At 41.8% G+C, this 11,243-nt stretch overlaps 47 pseudogenes; all 47 read left to right on the top strand.

Moving 5' to 3' along the window:
• The first annotated feature begins 12 nt into the window (after positions 1–12).
• LOC142703744 (5S ribosomal RNA) lies at positions 13–131 on the top strand (annotated as a pseudogene).
• Positions 132–384: 253 nt separating this feature from the next.
• LOC142703688 (5S ribosomal RNA) lies at positions 385–503 on the top strand (annotated as a pseudogene).
• A 67-nt stretch (positions 504–570) lies between these two features.
• Positions 571–689, top strand: LOC142703745 (5S ribosomal RNA; annotated as a pseudogene).
• A 67-nt stretch (positions 690–756) lies between these two features.
• LOC142703633 (5S ribosomal RNA) lies at positions 757–875 on the top strand (annotated as a pseudogene).
• Positions 876–942: 67 nt separating this feature from the next.
• On the top strand, positions 943–1,061 carry LOC142703644 (5S ribosomal RNA; annotated as a pseudogene).
• Positions 1,062–1,128: 67 nt separating this feature from the next.
• LOC142703643 (5S ribosomal RNA) lies at positions 1,129–1,247 on the top strand (annotated as a pseudogene).
• Positions 1,248–1,314: 67 nt separating this feature from the next.
• LOC142703668 (5S ribosomal RNA) lies at positions 1,315–1,433 on the top strand (annotated as a pseudogene).
• Positions 1,434–1,500: 67 nt separating this feature from the next.
• LOC142703767 (5S ribosomal RNA) lies at positions 1,501–1,619 on the top strand (annotated as a pseudogene).
• Positions 1,620–1,686: 67 nt separating this feature from the next.
• Positions 1,687–1,805, top strand: LOC142703721 (5S ribosomal RNA; annotated as a pseudogene).
• Positions 1,806–1,872: 67 nt separating this feature from the next.
• On the top strand, positions 1,873–1,991 carry LOC142703760 (5S ribosomal RNA; annotated as a pseudogene).
• A 67-nt stretch (positions 1,992–2,058) lies between these two features.
• LOC142703742 (5S ribosomal RNA) lies at positions 2,059–2,177 on the top strand (annotated as a pseudogene).
• Positions 2,178–2,244: 67 nt separating this feature from the next.
• On the top strand, positions 2,245–2,363 carry LOC142703653 (5S ribosomal RNA; annotated as a pseudogene).
• Positions 2,364–2,430: 67 nt separating this feature from the next.
• On the top strand, positions 2,431–2,549 carry LOC142703620 (5S ribosomal RNA; annotated as a pseudogene).
• Positions 2,550–2,616: 67 nt separating this feature from the next.
• Positions 2,617–2,735, top strand: LOC142703626 (5S ribosomal RNA; annotated as a pseudogene).
• Positions 2,736–2,802: 67 nt separating this feature from the next.
• On the top strand, positions 2,803–2,921 carry LOC142703682 (5S ribosomal RNA; annotated as a pseudogene).
• A 67-nt stretch (positions 2,922–2,988) lies between these two features.
• Positions 2,989–3,107, top strand: LOC142703673 (5S ribosomal RNA; annotated as a pseudogene).
• A 67-nt stretch (positions 3,108–3,174) lies between these two features.
• On the top strand, positions 3,175–3,293 carry LOC142703624 (5S ribosomal RNA; annotated as a pseudogene).
• A 253-nt stretch (positions 3,294–3,546) lies between these two features.
• LOC142703642 (5S ribosomal RNA) lies at positions 3,547–3,665 on the top strand (annotated as a pseudogene).
• Positions 3,666–3,732: 67 nt separating this feature from the next.
• On the top strand, positions 3,733–3,852 carry LOC142703640 (5S ribosomal RNA; annotated as a pseudogene).
• Positions 3,853–4,105: 253 nt separating this feature from the next.
• Positions 4,106–4,224, top strand: LOC142703710 (5S ribosomal RNA; annotated as a pseudogene).
• A 253-nt stretch (positions 4,225–4,477) lies between these two features.
• LOC142703718 (5S ribosomal RNA) lies at positions 4,478–4,596 on the top strand (annotated as a pseudogene).
• A 253-nt stretch (positions 4,597–4,849) lies between these two features.
• On the top strand, positions 4,850–4,968 carry LOC142703672 (5S ribosomal RNA; annotated as a pseudogene).
• Positions 4,969–5,395: 427 nt separating this feature from the next.
• LOC142703611 (5S ribosomal RNA) lies at positions 5,396–5,514 on the top strand (annotated as a pseudogene).
• A 67-nt stretch (positions 5,515–5,581) lies between these two features.
• Positions 5,582–5,700, top strand: LOC142703741 (5S ribosomal RNA; annotated as a pseudogene).
• A 67-nt stretch (positions 5,701–5,767) lies between these two features.
• Positions 5,768–5,886, top strand: LOC142703670 (5S ribosomal RNA; annotated as a pseudogene).
• Positions 5,887–5,953: 67 nt separating this feature from the next.
• LOC142703727 (5S ribosomal RNA) lies at positions 5,954–6,072 on the top strand (annotated as a pseudogene).
• Positions 6,073–6,139: 67 nt separating this feature from the next.
• On the top strand, positions 6,140–6,258 carry LOC142703716 (5S ribosomal RNA; annotated as a pseudogene).
• Positions 6,259–6,325: 67 nt separating this feature from the next.
• Positions 6,326–6,444, top strand: LOC142703650 (5S ribosomal RNA; annotated as a pseudogene).
• A 437-nt stretch (positions 6,445–6,881) lies between these two features.
• Positions 6,882–7,000, top strand: LOC142703754 (5S ribosomal RNA; annotated as a pseudogene).
• A 253-nt stretch (positions 7,001–7,253) lies between these two features.
• LOC142703693 (5S ribosomal RNA) lies at positions 7,254–7,372 on the top strand (annotated as a pseudogene).
• A 247-nt stretch (positions 7,373–7,619) lies between these two features.
• Positions 7,620–7,738, top strand: LOC142703692 (5S ribosomal RNA; annotated as a pseudogene).
• A 67-nt stretch (positions 7,739–7,805) lies between these two features.
• On the top strand, positions 7,806–7,924 carry LOC142703700 (5S ribosomal RNA; annotated as a pseudogene).
• A 66-nt stretch (positions 7,925–7,990) lies between these two features.
• On the top strand, positions 7,991–8,109 carry LOC142703686 (5S ribosomal RNA; annotated as a pseudogene).
• A 67-nt stretch (positions 8,110–8,176) lies between these two features.
• On the top strand, positions 8,177–8,295 carry LOC142703756 (5S ribosomal RNA; annotated as a pseudogene).
• Positions 8,296–8,548: 253 nt separating this feature from the next.
• LOC142703632 (5S ribosomal RNA) lies at positions 8,549–8,667 on the top strand (annotated as a pseudogene).
• Positions 8,668–8,734: 67 nt separating this feature from the next.
• Positions 8,735–8,853, top strand: LOC142703766 (5S ribosomal RNA; annotated as a pseudogene).
• Positions 8,854–8,920: 67 nt separating this feature from the next.
• On the top strand, positions 8,921–9,039 carry LOC142703759 (5S ribosomal RNA; annotated as a pseudogene).
• Positions 9,040–9,106: 67 nt separating this feature from the next.
• Positions 9,107–9,225, top strand: LOC142703638 (5S ribosomal RNA; annotated as a pseudogene).
• A 67-nt stretch (positions 9,226–9,292) lies between these two features.
• On the top strand, positions 9,293–9,411 carry LOC142703739 (5S ribosomal RNA; annotated as a pseudogene).
• A 67-nt stretch (positions 9,412–9,478) lies between these two features.
• On the top strand, positions 9,479–9,597 carry LOC142703623 (5S ribosomal RNA; annotated as a pseudogene).
• Positions 9,598–9,664: 67 nt separating this feature from the next.
• On the top strand, positions 9,665–9,783 carry LOC142703708 (5S ribosomal RNA; annotated as a pseudogene).
• A 67-nt stretch (positions 9,784–9,850) lies between these two features.
• LOC142703722 (5S ribosomal RNA) lies at positions 9,851–9,969 on the top strand (annotated as a pseudogene).
• A 67-nt stretch (positions 9,970–10,036) lies between these two features.
• On the top strand, positions 10,037–10,155 carry LOC142703637 (5S ribosomal RNA; annotated as a pseudogene).
• A 67-nt stretch (positions 10,156–10,222) lies between these two features.
• LOC142703726 (5S ribosomal RNA) lies at positions 10,223–10,341 on the top strand (annotated as a pseudogene).
• A 67-nt stretch (positions 10,342–10,408) lies between these two features.
• LOC142703671 (5S ribosomal RNA) lies at positions 10,409–10,527 on the top strand (annotated as a pseudogene).
• Positions 10,528–10,752: 225 nt separating this feature from the next.
• On the top strand, positions 10,753–10,871 carry LOC142703685 (5S ribosomal RNA; annotated as a pseudogene).
• Positions 10,872–10,938: 67 nt separating this feature from the next.
• Positions 10,939–11,057, top strand: LOC142703755 (5S ribosomal RNA; annotated as a pseudogene).
• The last annotated feature ends 186 nt before the right edge of the window (positions 11,058–11,243 follow it).

Genomic DNA, 11,243 nt, shown 5'->3' with positions numbered 1-11,243 from the left:
AAAGCTTTTAATGTCAATGGCCATTCTAAGCTGAATGTGCCTGCTCTCGTCAGATCGCAGAAGTTACACAGCTTAAGGCCTCGCTAGTACCAGTGTGGGAGACTGTCTGGGAATCCGTGGTGCGGTTGACGTTTTATTATGTCGTTTAGATTTTGTTTCACAATCGATTAAAAAGTACTATGGATTAAAGCATTTAATGTCAATGGCCATTCTAAGCTGAATGTGCCTGCTCTCGTTGGAGCGCTGAAGTTACACAGCTTAACGCCTCGCTAGTACCAGTGTGGGAGACTCTCTGGGAATCCGTGGTGCGGTTGACTTTTTATTATGTCGTTTAGATTTTGTTTCACAATAGATTAAATAGGACTATGGATTAAAGCATTTAACGTCAATGGCCATTCTAAGCTGAATGTGCCTGCTCTCGTCAGATCGCAGTAGTTACACAGCTTAAGGCCTCGCTAGTACCAGTGTGGGAGACTGGCTGGGAATCCATGGTGCGGTTGACTTTTTATTATGTTGTTTAGATTTTGTTTCACAATAGATTAAATAGGACTATGGATTAAAGCATTTGACGTCAATGGCCATTCTAAGCTGAATGTGCCTGCTCTCGTCAGATCGCAGAAGTTACACAGCTTAAGGCCTCGCTAGTACCAGTGTGGGAGACTGGCTGGGAATCCGTGGTGCGGTTGACTTTTTATTATGTCGTTTAGATTTTGTTTCACAATAGATTAAATAGGACTTTGGATTAAAGCATTTAACGTCAATGGCCATTCTAAGCTGAATGTGCCTGTTCTCGTCAGAACGCAGAAGTTACACAGCTTAAGGCCTCGCTAGTACCAGTGTGGGAGACTGTCTGGGAATCCGTGGTGCGGTTGAATTTTTATTATGTCGTTTAGATTTTGTTTCACAATCGATTAAAAAGGACTATGGATTAAAGCATTTAATGTCAATGGCCATTCTAAGCTGAATGTCCCTGCTCTCGTCAGATCGCAGAAGTTACACAGCTTAAGGCCTCGCTAGTACCAGTGTGGGAGACTGTCTGGGAATCCGTGGTGCGGTTGAATTTTTATTATGTCGTTTAGATTTTGTTTCACAATCGATTAAAAAGGACTATGGATTAAAGCATTTGACGTCAATGGCCATTCTAAGCTGAATGTGCCTGCTCTCGTCAGATCGCAGAAGTTACACAGCTTAAGGCCTCGCTAGTACCAGTGTGGGAGACTGGCTGGGAATCCGTGGTGCGGTTTACTTTTTATTATGTTGTTTAGATTTTGTTTCACAATAGATTAAATAGGACTATGGATTAAAGCATTTGACGTCAATGGCCATTCTAAGCTGAATGTGCCTGCTCTCGTCAGATCGCAGAAGTTACAAAGCTTAAGGCCTCGCTAGTACCAGTGTGGGAGACTGGCTGGGAATCCGTGGTGCGGTTGACTTTTTATTATGTTGTTTAGATTTTGTTTCACAATAGATTAAATAGGACTATGGATTAAAGCATTTAACGTCAATGGCCATTCTAAGCTGAATGTGCCTGCTCTCGTCAGAACACAGAAGTTACACAGCTTAAGGCCTCGCTAGTACCAGTGTGGGAGACTGTCTGGGAATCCGTGGTGCGGTTGACTTTTTATTATGTAGTTTAGATTTTGTTTCACAATCGATTAAAAAGGACTATGGATTAAAGCATTTAATGTCAATGGCTATTCTAAGCTGAATGTGCCTGCTCTCGTCAGGTCGCAGAAGTTACACAGTTTAAGGCCTCGCTAGTACCAGTGTGGGAGACTGGCTGGGAATCCGTGGTGCGGTTGCCTTTTTATTATGTCGTTTAGATTTTGTTTCACAATAGATTAAATAGGACTATGGATTAAAGCATTTAACGTCAATGGCCATTCTAAGCTGAATGTGCCTGCTCTCGTCAGAACGCAGAAGTTACACAGCTTAAGGCCTCGCTAGTACCAGTGTGGGAGACTGTCTGGGAATCCGTGGTGCGGTTGAATTTTTATTATGTCGTTTAGATTTTGTTTCACAATCGATTAAAAAGGACTATGGATTAAAGCATTTAATGTCAATGGCCATTCTAAGCTGAATGTCCCTGCTCTCGTCAGATCGCAGAAGTTACACAGCTTAAGGCCTCGCTAGTACCAGTGTGGGAGACTGTCTGGGAATCCGTGGTGCGGTTGACTTTTTATTATGTTGTTTAGATTTTGTTTCACAATAGATTAAATAGGACTATGGATTAAGGCTTTTAATGTCAATGGCCATTCTAAGCTGAATGTGCCTGCTCTCGTCAGATCGCAGAAGTTACACAGCTTAAGGCCTCGCTAGTACCAGTGTGGGAGACTGTCTGGGAATCTGTGGTGCGGTTGAATTTTTATTATGTCGTTTAGATTTTGTTTCACAATAGATTAAATAGGACTATGGATTAAAGCATTTAATGTCAATGGCCATTCTAAGCTGAATGTGCCTGCTCTCGTCAGATCGCAGAAGTTATACAGCTTAAGGCCTCGCTAGTACCAGTGTGGGAGACTGTCTGGGAATCCGTGGTGCGGTTGAATTTTTATTATGTTGTTTAGATTTTGTTTCACAATCGATTAAAAAGGACTATGGATTAAAGCATTTAATGTCAATGGCCATTCTAAGCTGAATGTGCCTGCTCTCGTCAGATCGCAGAAGTTACACAGCTTAAGGCTTCGCTAGTACCAGTGTGGGAGACTTTCTGGGAATCCGTGGTGTGGTTGACTTTTTATTATGTCGTTTAGATTTTGTTTCACAATCGATTAAAAAGGACTATGGATTAAAGCATTTTTTGTCAATGGCCATTCTAAGCTGAATGTGCCTGCTCTCGTTAGATCGCAGAAGTTACACAGCTTAACGCCTCGCTAGTACCAGTGTGGGAGACTGTCTGGGAATCCGTGGTGCGGTTGACTTTTTATTATGTCGTTTAGATTTTGTTTCACAATAGATTAAATAGGACTATGGATTAAAGCATTTAATGTCAATGGCCATTCTAAGCTGATTGTGCCTGCTCTCGTCAGATCGCAGAAGTTACACAGCTTAAGGCCGTGCTAGTACCAGTGTGGGAGACTGTCTGGGAATCCGTGGTGCGGTTGAATTTTTATTATGTCGTTTAGATTTTGTTTCACAATCGATTAAAAAGGACTATGGATTAAAGCATTTAATGTCAATTGCCATTCTAAGCTGAATGTCCCTGCTCTCGTCAGATCGCAGAAGTTACACAGCTTAAGGCCGCGCTAGTACCAGTGTGGGAGACTGTCTGGGAATCCGTGGTGCGGTTGAATTTTTATTATGTCGTTTAGATTTTGTTTCACAATCGATTAAAAAGGACTATGGATTAAAGCATTTAATGTCAATGGCCATTCTAAGCTGAATGCCCCTGCTCTCGTCAGATCGCAGAAGTTACACAGCTTAAGGCCTCCCTATTACCAGTGTGGGAGACTGTCAGGGAATCCGTGGTGCGGTTGAATTTTTATTATGTCGTTTAGATTTTGTTTCACAATCGATTAAAAAGGACTATGGATTAAAGCATTTAATGTCAATGGCCATTCTAAGCTGAATGTCCCTGCTCTCGTCAGATCGCAGAAGTTACACAGCTTAAGGCCGCGCTAGTACCAGTGTGGGAGACTGTCTGGGAATCCGTGGTGCGGTTGAATTTTTATTATGTCGTTTAGATTTTGTTTCACAATCGATTAAAAAGGACTATGGATTAAAGCATTTAATGTCAATGGCCATTCTAAGCTGAATGTCCCTGCTCTCGTCAGATCGCAGAAGTTACACAGCTTAAGGCCTCGCTAGTACCAGTGTGGGAGACTGTCTGGGAAATACGTGGTGCGGTTGACTTTTTATTATGTCGTTTAGATTTTGTTTCACAATCGATTAAAAAGGACTATGGATTAACTCATTTAATGTCAATGGCCATTCTAAGCTGAATGTGCCTGCTCTCTTTAGATCGCAGAAGTTACACAGCTTAAGGCCTCCCTATTACCAGTGTGGGAGACTGTCTGGGAATCCGTGGTGCGGTTGAATTTTTATTATGTCGTTTAGATTTTGTTTCACAATCGATTAAAAAGGACTATGGATTAAAGCATTTAATGTCAATGTCCATTCTAAGCTGAATGTCCCTGCTCTTGTCAGATCGCAGAAGTTACACAGCTTAAGGCCTCGCTAGTACCAGTGTGGGAGACTGTCTGGGAAGCCGTGGTGCGGTTGACTTTTTATTATGTTGTTTAGATTTTGTTTCACAATAGATTAAATAGGACTATGGATTAAGGCTTTTAATGTCAATGGCCATTCTAAGCTGAATGTGCCTGCTCTCGTCAGATGGCAGTAGTTACACAGCGTAAGGCCTCGCTAGTACCAGTGTGGGATACTGTCTGGGAATCCGTGGTGCGGTTAACTTTTTATTATGTCGTTTAGATTTTGTTTCACAATCGATTAAAAAGGACTATGGATTAAAGCATTTAATGTCAATGGCCATTCTAAGCTGAATGTGCCTGCTCTCGTTAGATCGCAGAAGTTACACAGCTTAACGCCTCGCTAGTACCAGTGTGGGAGACTGTCTGGGAATCCGTGGTGCAGTTGCCTTTTTATTATGTCGTTTAGATTTTGTTTCACAATAGATTAAATAGGACTATGGATTAAAGCATTTAATGTCAATGGCCATTCTAAGCTGAATGTGCCTGCTCTTGTCAGATCGCAGAAGTTACACAGCTTAAGGCCTCGCTAGTACCAGTGTGGGAGACATTCAGGGAATCCGTGGTGCAGTTTACTTTTTATAATGTCGTTTAGATTTTGTTTCACAATCGATTAAAAAGGACTATGGATTAAAGCATTTAATGTCAATGGCCATTCTAAGCTGAATGTGCCTGCTGTCGTCAGATCGCAGAAGTTACACAGCTTAAGGCCTCGCTAGTACCAGTGTGGGAGACTTTCTGGGAATCCGTGGTGCGGTTGACTTTTTATTATGTCGTTTAGATTTTGTTTCACAATCGATTAAAAAGGACTATGGATTAAAGCATTTAATGTCAATGGCCATTCTAAGCTGAATGTGACTGCTCTCGTTAGATCGCAGAAGTTACACAGCTTAAGGCCTCGCTAGTACCAGTGTGGGAATCTTCGGTGCGGTTGACTTTTTATTGTGTCGTTTAGATTTTGTTTCACAAAAGATTAAATAGGACTATGGATTAAAGCATTTAACGTCAATGGCCATTCTAAGCTGAATGTGCCTGCTCTTGACAGAACGCAGAAGTTACACAGCTTAAGGCCTCGCTAGTACTAATGTGGGAGACTGTCTGGGAATCTGTGGTGCGGTTGAATTTTTATTATGTCGTTTAGATTTTGTTTCACAATCGATTAAAAAGGACTATGGATTAAAGCATTTAATGTCAATGGCCATTCTAAGCTGAATGTCCCTGTTCTCGTCAGATCGCAGAAGTTACACAGCTTAAGGCCTCGCTAGTACCAGTGTGGGAGACTGTCTGGGAATCCGTGGTGCGGTTGACTTTTTATTATGTCGTTTAGATTTTGTTTCACAATCGATTAAAAAGGACTATGGATTAAAGCATTTAATGTCAATGGCCATTCTAAGCTGAATGTCCCTGCTCTCGTCAGATCGCAGAAGTTACACAGCTTAAGGCCTCGCTAGTACCAGTGTGGGAGACTGTCTGGGAATCCGTGGTGCGGTTGACTTCTTATTATGTTGTTTAGATTTTGTTTCACAATAGATTAAATAGGACTATGGATTAAAGCATTTGACGTCAATGGCCATTCTAAGCTGAATGTGCCTGCTCTCGTCAGATCGCAGAAGTTACACAGCTTAAGCCCTCGCTAGTACCAGTGTGGGAGACTGGCTGGGAATCCGTGGTGCGGTTGACTTTTTATTATGTCGTTTAGATTTTGTTTCACAATAGATTAAATAGGACTATGGATTAAGGCCTTTAACGTCAATGGCCATTCTAAGCTGAATGTGCCTGCTCTCGTCAGATCGCAGATGTTACACAGCTTAAGGCCTCACTAGTACCAGTGTGGGATACTGTCTGGGCATCCGTGGTGCGGTTGACTTTTTATTATGTTGTTTAGATTTTGTTTCACAATCGATTAAAAAGGACTATGGATTAAAGCATTTAATGTCAATGGCCATTCTAAGCTGAATGTGCCTGCTCTCGTTAGATCGCAGAAGTTACACAGCTTAACGCCTCGCTAGTACCAGTGTGGGAGACTGTCTGGGAATCCGTGGTGCGGTTGCCTTTTTATTATGTCGTTTAGATTTTGTTTCACAACAGATTAAATAGGACTATGGATTAAAGCATTTAACGTCAATGGCCATTCTAAGCTGAATGTGCCTGCCCTCGTCAGAACGCAGAAGTTACACAGCTTAAGGCCTCTCTAGTACCAGTGTGGGAGACTGTCTGGGAATCCGTGGTGCGGTTGACTTTTTATTATGTAGTTTAGATTTTGTTTCACAATCGATTAAAAAGGACTATGGATTAAAGCATTTAATTTCAATGGCCATTCTAAGCTGAATGTGCCGGCTCTCGTCAGATCGCAGAAGTTACAAAGCTAAAGGCCTCGCTAGTACCAGTGTGGGAGACTGTCTGGGAATCCGAGGTGCGGTTGACTTTTTATTATGTCGTTTAGATTTTGTTTCACAATAGATTAAATAGGACTATGGATTAAAGCATTTATCGTCAATGGCCATTCTAAGCTGATGTGCCTGCTCTCGTCAGAACGCAGAAGTTACACAGCTTAAGGCCTCACTAGTACCAGTGTGGTAGACTGTCTGTGAATCCGTGGTGCGGTTAAATTTTTATTATGTCGTTTAGATTTTGTTTCACAATCGATTAAAAGGACTATGGATTAAAGGATTTAATGTCAATGGCCATTCTAAGCTGAATGTCCCTGCTCTCGTCAGATCGCAGAAGTTAAACAGCTTAATGCCTCGCTAGTACCAGTGTGGGAGACTGTCTGGGAATCCGTGGTGCGGTTGACTTTTTATTATGTCGTTTAGATTTTGTTTCACAATCGATTAAAAAGGACTATGGATTAAAGCGTTTACTGTCAATGGCCATTCTAAGCTGAATGTGCCTGCTCTCGTTAGATCGCAGAAGTTACACAGCATAACGCCTCGCTAGTACCAGTGTGGGAGACTGTCTGGGAATCTGTGGTGCGGTTGAATTTTTATTATGTCGTTTAGATTTTGTTTAACAATCGATTAAAAAGGACTATGGATTAAAGCATTTAATGTCAATGGCCATTCTAAGCTGAATGTCCCTGCTCTCGTCAGATCGCAGAAGTTACACAACTTAAGGCCTCGCTAGTACCAGTGTGGGAGACTGTCTGGGAATCCGTGGTGCGGTTAACTTTTTATCATTTCGTTTAGATTTTGTTTCACAATCGATTAAAAAGGACTATGGATTAAAGCTTTTAATGTCAATGGCCATTCTAAGCTGAATGTGCCTGCTCTCGTCAGATCGCAGAAGTTACACAGCTTAAGCCCTCGCCAGTGTGGGAGACTGTCTGGGAATCCGTGGTGTGGTTGACTTTTTATTATGTCGTTTAGATTTTGTTTCACAATCGATTAAAAAGGACTATGGATTAAAGCATTTAATGTCAATGGCCATTCTAAGCTAAATGTGCCTGCTCTCGTCAGATCGCAGAAGTTACACAGCTTAAGGCCTCGCTAGTACCAGTGTGGGAGACTGTTTGGGAATCGGTGGTGCGGTTGACTTTTTATTATGTCGTTTAGATTTTGTTTCACAATAGATTAAATAGGACTATGGATTAAAGCATTTAATGTCAATGGCCATTCTAAGCTGAATGTACCTGCTCTCGTTAGATCGCAGGAGTTACACAGCTTAACGCCTCGCTAGTACCAGTGTGGGAGACTGTCTGGGAATCCGTGGTGCGGTTGACTTTTTATTATGTCGTTTAGATTTTGTTTCACAATAGATTAAATAGGACTATGGATTAAACCATTTAAGTCAATGGCCATTCTAAGCTGAATGTGCCTGCTCTCGTCAGAACGCAGAAGTTACACAGCTTAAGGCCACGCTAGTACCAGTGTGGGAGACTGTCTGGGAATCCGTGTTGCGGTTGAATTTTTATTATGTCGTTTAGATTTTGTTTCACAATCGATTAAATAGGACTATGGATTAAAAGATTTAACGTCAATGGCCATTCTAAGCTGAATGTGCCTGCTCTCGTCAGATCGCAGAAGTTACACAGCTTAAGGCTTCGCTAGTACCAGTGTGGGAGACTGTCTGGGAATCCGTGGTGCGGTTGACTTTTTATTATGTCGTTTAGATTTTGTTTCACAATCGATTTAAAAGGACTATGGATTAAAGCATTTAATGTCAATGGCCATTCTAAGCTGAATGTCCTTTCTCTCGTCAGATCGCAGAAGTTACACAGCTTAAGGCCTCGCTAGTACCAGTATGGGAGACTGTCTGGGAATCCGTGGTGTGGTTGCCTTTTTATTATGTCGTTTAGATTTTGATTCACAATCGATTAAAAAGGACTATGGATTAAAGCATTTAATGTCAATGGCCATTCTAAGCTGAATGTGCCTGCTCTCGTCAGATCGCAGAAGTTACACAGCTTAAGGCCTCGCTAGTACCAGTATGGGAGACTGTCTGGGAATCCGTGGTGTGGTTGCCTTTTTATTATGTCGTTTAGATTTTGATTCACAATCGATTAAAAAGGACTATGGATTAAAGCATTTAATGTCAATGGCCATTCTAAGCTGAATGTGCCTGCTCTCGTCAGATCGCAGAAGTTACACAGCTTAAGGCCTCGCTAGTACCAGTGTGGGAGACTGTCTGGGAATCCGTGGTGCGGTTGCCTTTTTATTATGTCGTTTAGATTTTGTTTCACAATAGATTAAATAGGACTATGGATTAAAACATTTAAAGTCAATGGCCATTCTAAGCTGAATGTGCCTGCTCTCGTCAGAACGCAGAAGTTACACAGCTTAAGGCCTCGCTAGTACCAGTGTGGGAGACTGTCTGGGAATCCGTGGTGCGGTTGAATTTTTATTATGTCGTTTAGATTTTGTTTCACAATCGATTAAAAAGGACTATGGATTAAAGCATTTAATGTCAATGGCCATTCTAAGCTGAATGCCCCTGCTCTCGTCAGATCGCAGAAGTTACACAGCTTAAGGCCTCGCTAGTACCAGTGTGGGAGACTGTCTGGGAATCTGTGGTGCGGTTGAATTTTTATTATGTTGTTTAGATTTTGTTTCACAATCGATTAAAAAGGACTATGGATTAAAGCATTTAATGTCAATGGCCATTCTAAGCTGAATGTCCCTGCTCTCGTCAGATCGCAGAAGTTACACAGCTTAAGGCCTCGCTAGTACCAGTGTGGGAGACTGTCTGGGAATCCGTGGTGCGGTTGACTTTTTATTGTGTCGTTTAGATTTTGTTTCACAATCGATTAAAAAGGACTATGGATTAAAGCATTTAATGTCAATGGCCATTCTAAGCTGAATGTGCCTGCTCTCGTCAGATCGCAGAAGTTACACAGCTTAAGGCCTCGCTAGTACCAGTGTGGGAGACTGTCTGGGAATCCGTGGTGCGGTTGAATTTTTATTATGTCGTTTAGATTTTGTTTCACAATAGATTAAATAGGACTATGGATTAAAGCATTTAACGTCAATGGCCATTCTAAGCTGAATGTGCCTGTTCTCGTCAGAACGCAGAAGTTACACAGCTTAAGCCCTCGCTAGTACCAGTGTGGGAGACTGTCTGGGAATCCGTGGTGCGGTTGAATTATTATTATGTCGTTTAGATTTTGTTTCACAATAGATTAAATAGGACTATGGATTAAAGCATTTAAAGTCAATGGCCATTCTAAGCTGAATGTGCCTGCTCTCGTCACAACGCAGAAGTTACACAGCTTAAGGCCTCGCTAGTACCAGTGTGGGAGACTGTCTGGGAATCCGTGGTGCGGTTGAATTTTTATTATGTCGTTTAGATTTTGTTTCACAATCGATTAAAAAGGACTATGGATTAAAGCATTTAATGTCAATGGCCATTCTAAGCTGAATGCCCCTGCTCTCGTCAGATCGCAGAAGTTACACAGCTTAAGGCCTCGCTAGTACCAGTGTGGGAGACTGTCTGGGAATCTGTGGTGCGGTTGAATTTTTATTATGTTGTTTAGATTTTGTTTCACAATCGATTAAAAAGGACTATGGATTAAAGCATTTAATGTCAATGGCCATTCTAAGCTGAATGTCCCTGCTCTCGTCAGATCGCAGACGTTACACAGCTTAAGGCTTCGCTAGTACCAGTGTGGGAGACTGTCTGGGAATCTGTGGTGCGGTTGCCTTTTTATTATGTCGTTTAGATTTTGTTTCACAATCGATTAAAAAGGACTATGGATTAAAGCATTTAATGTCAATGGCCATTCTAAGCTGAATGTGCCTGCTCTCGTCAGATCGCAGAAGTTACACAGCATAAGGCTTCGCTAGTACCAGTGTGGGAGACTGTCTGGGAATCCGTGGTGCGGTTGACTTTTCATTATGTCGTTTAGATTTTGTTTCACAATCGATTAAAAAGGACTATGGATTAAAGCATTTAACGTCAATGGCCATTCTAAGCTGAATGTGCCTGCTCTCGTCAGATCGCAGAAGTTACACAGCTTAAGGCCTCGCTAGTACCAGTGTGGGAGACTTTTTATTATGTCGTATCGATTTTGTTTCACAATAGATTAAATAGGACTATGGATTAAACCATTTAAGTCAATGGCCATTCTAAGCTGAATGTGCCTGCTCTCGTCAGAACGCAGAAGTTACACAGCTTAAGGCCACGCTAGTACCAGTGTGGGAGACTGTCTGGGAATCCGTGTTGCGGTTGAATTTTTATTATGTCGTTTAGATTTTGTTTCACAATCGATTAAATAGGACTATGGATTAAAAGATTTAACGTCAATGGCCATTCTAAGCTGAATGTGCCTGCTCTCGTCAGATCGCAGAAGTTACACAGCTTAAGGCTTCGCTAGTACCAGTGTGGGAGACTGTCTGGGAATCCGTGGTGCGGTTGACTTTTTATTATGTCGTTTAGATTTTGTTTCACAATCGATTTAAAAGGACTATGGATTAAAGCATTTAATGTCAATGGCCATTCTAAGCTGAATGTCCTTTCTCTCGTCAGATCGCAGAAGTTACACAGCTTAAGGCCTCGCTAGTACCAGTATGGGAGACTGTCTGGGAATCCGTGGTGTGGTTGCCT

Source organism: Rhinoderma darwinii, unplaced genomic scaffold (assembly GCF_050947455.1).
Source record: "Rhinoderma darwinii isolate aRhiDar2 unplaced genomic scaffold, aRhiDar2.hap1 Scaffold_2868, whole genome shotgun sequence".
Classification (NCBI taxonomy): domain Eukaryota; kingdom Metazoa; phylum Chordata; class Amphibia; order Anura; family Rhinodermatidae; genus Rhinoderma; species Rhinoderma darwinii.
Note: the sequence above shows the minus strand (reverse complement) of the source record. Positions and strands in the feature narration are given on the sequence as shown.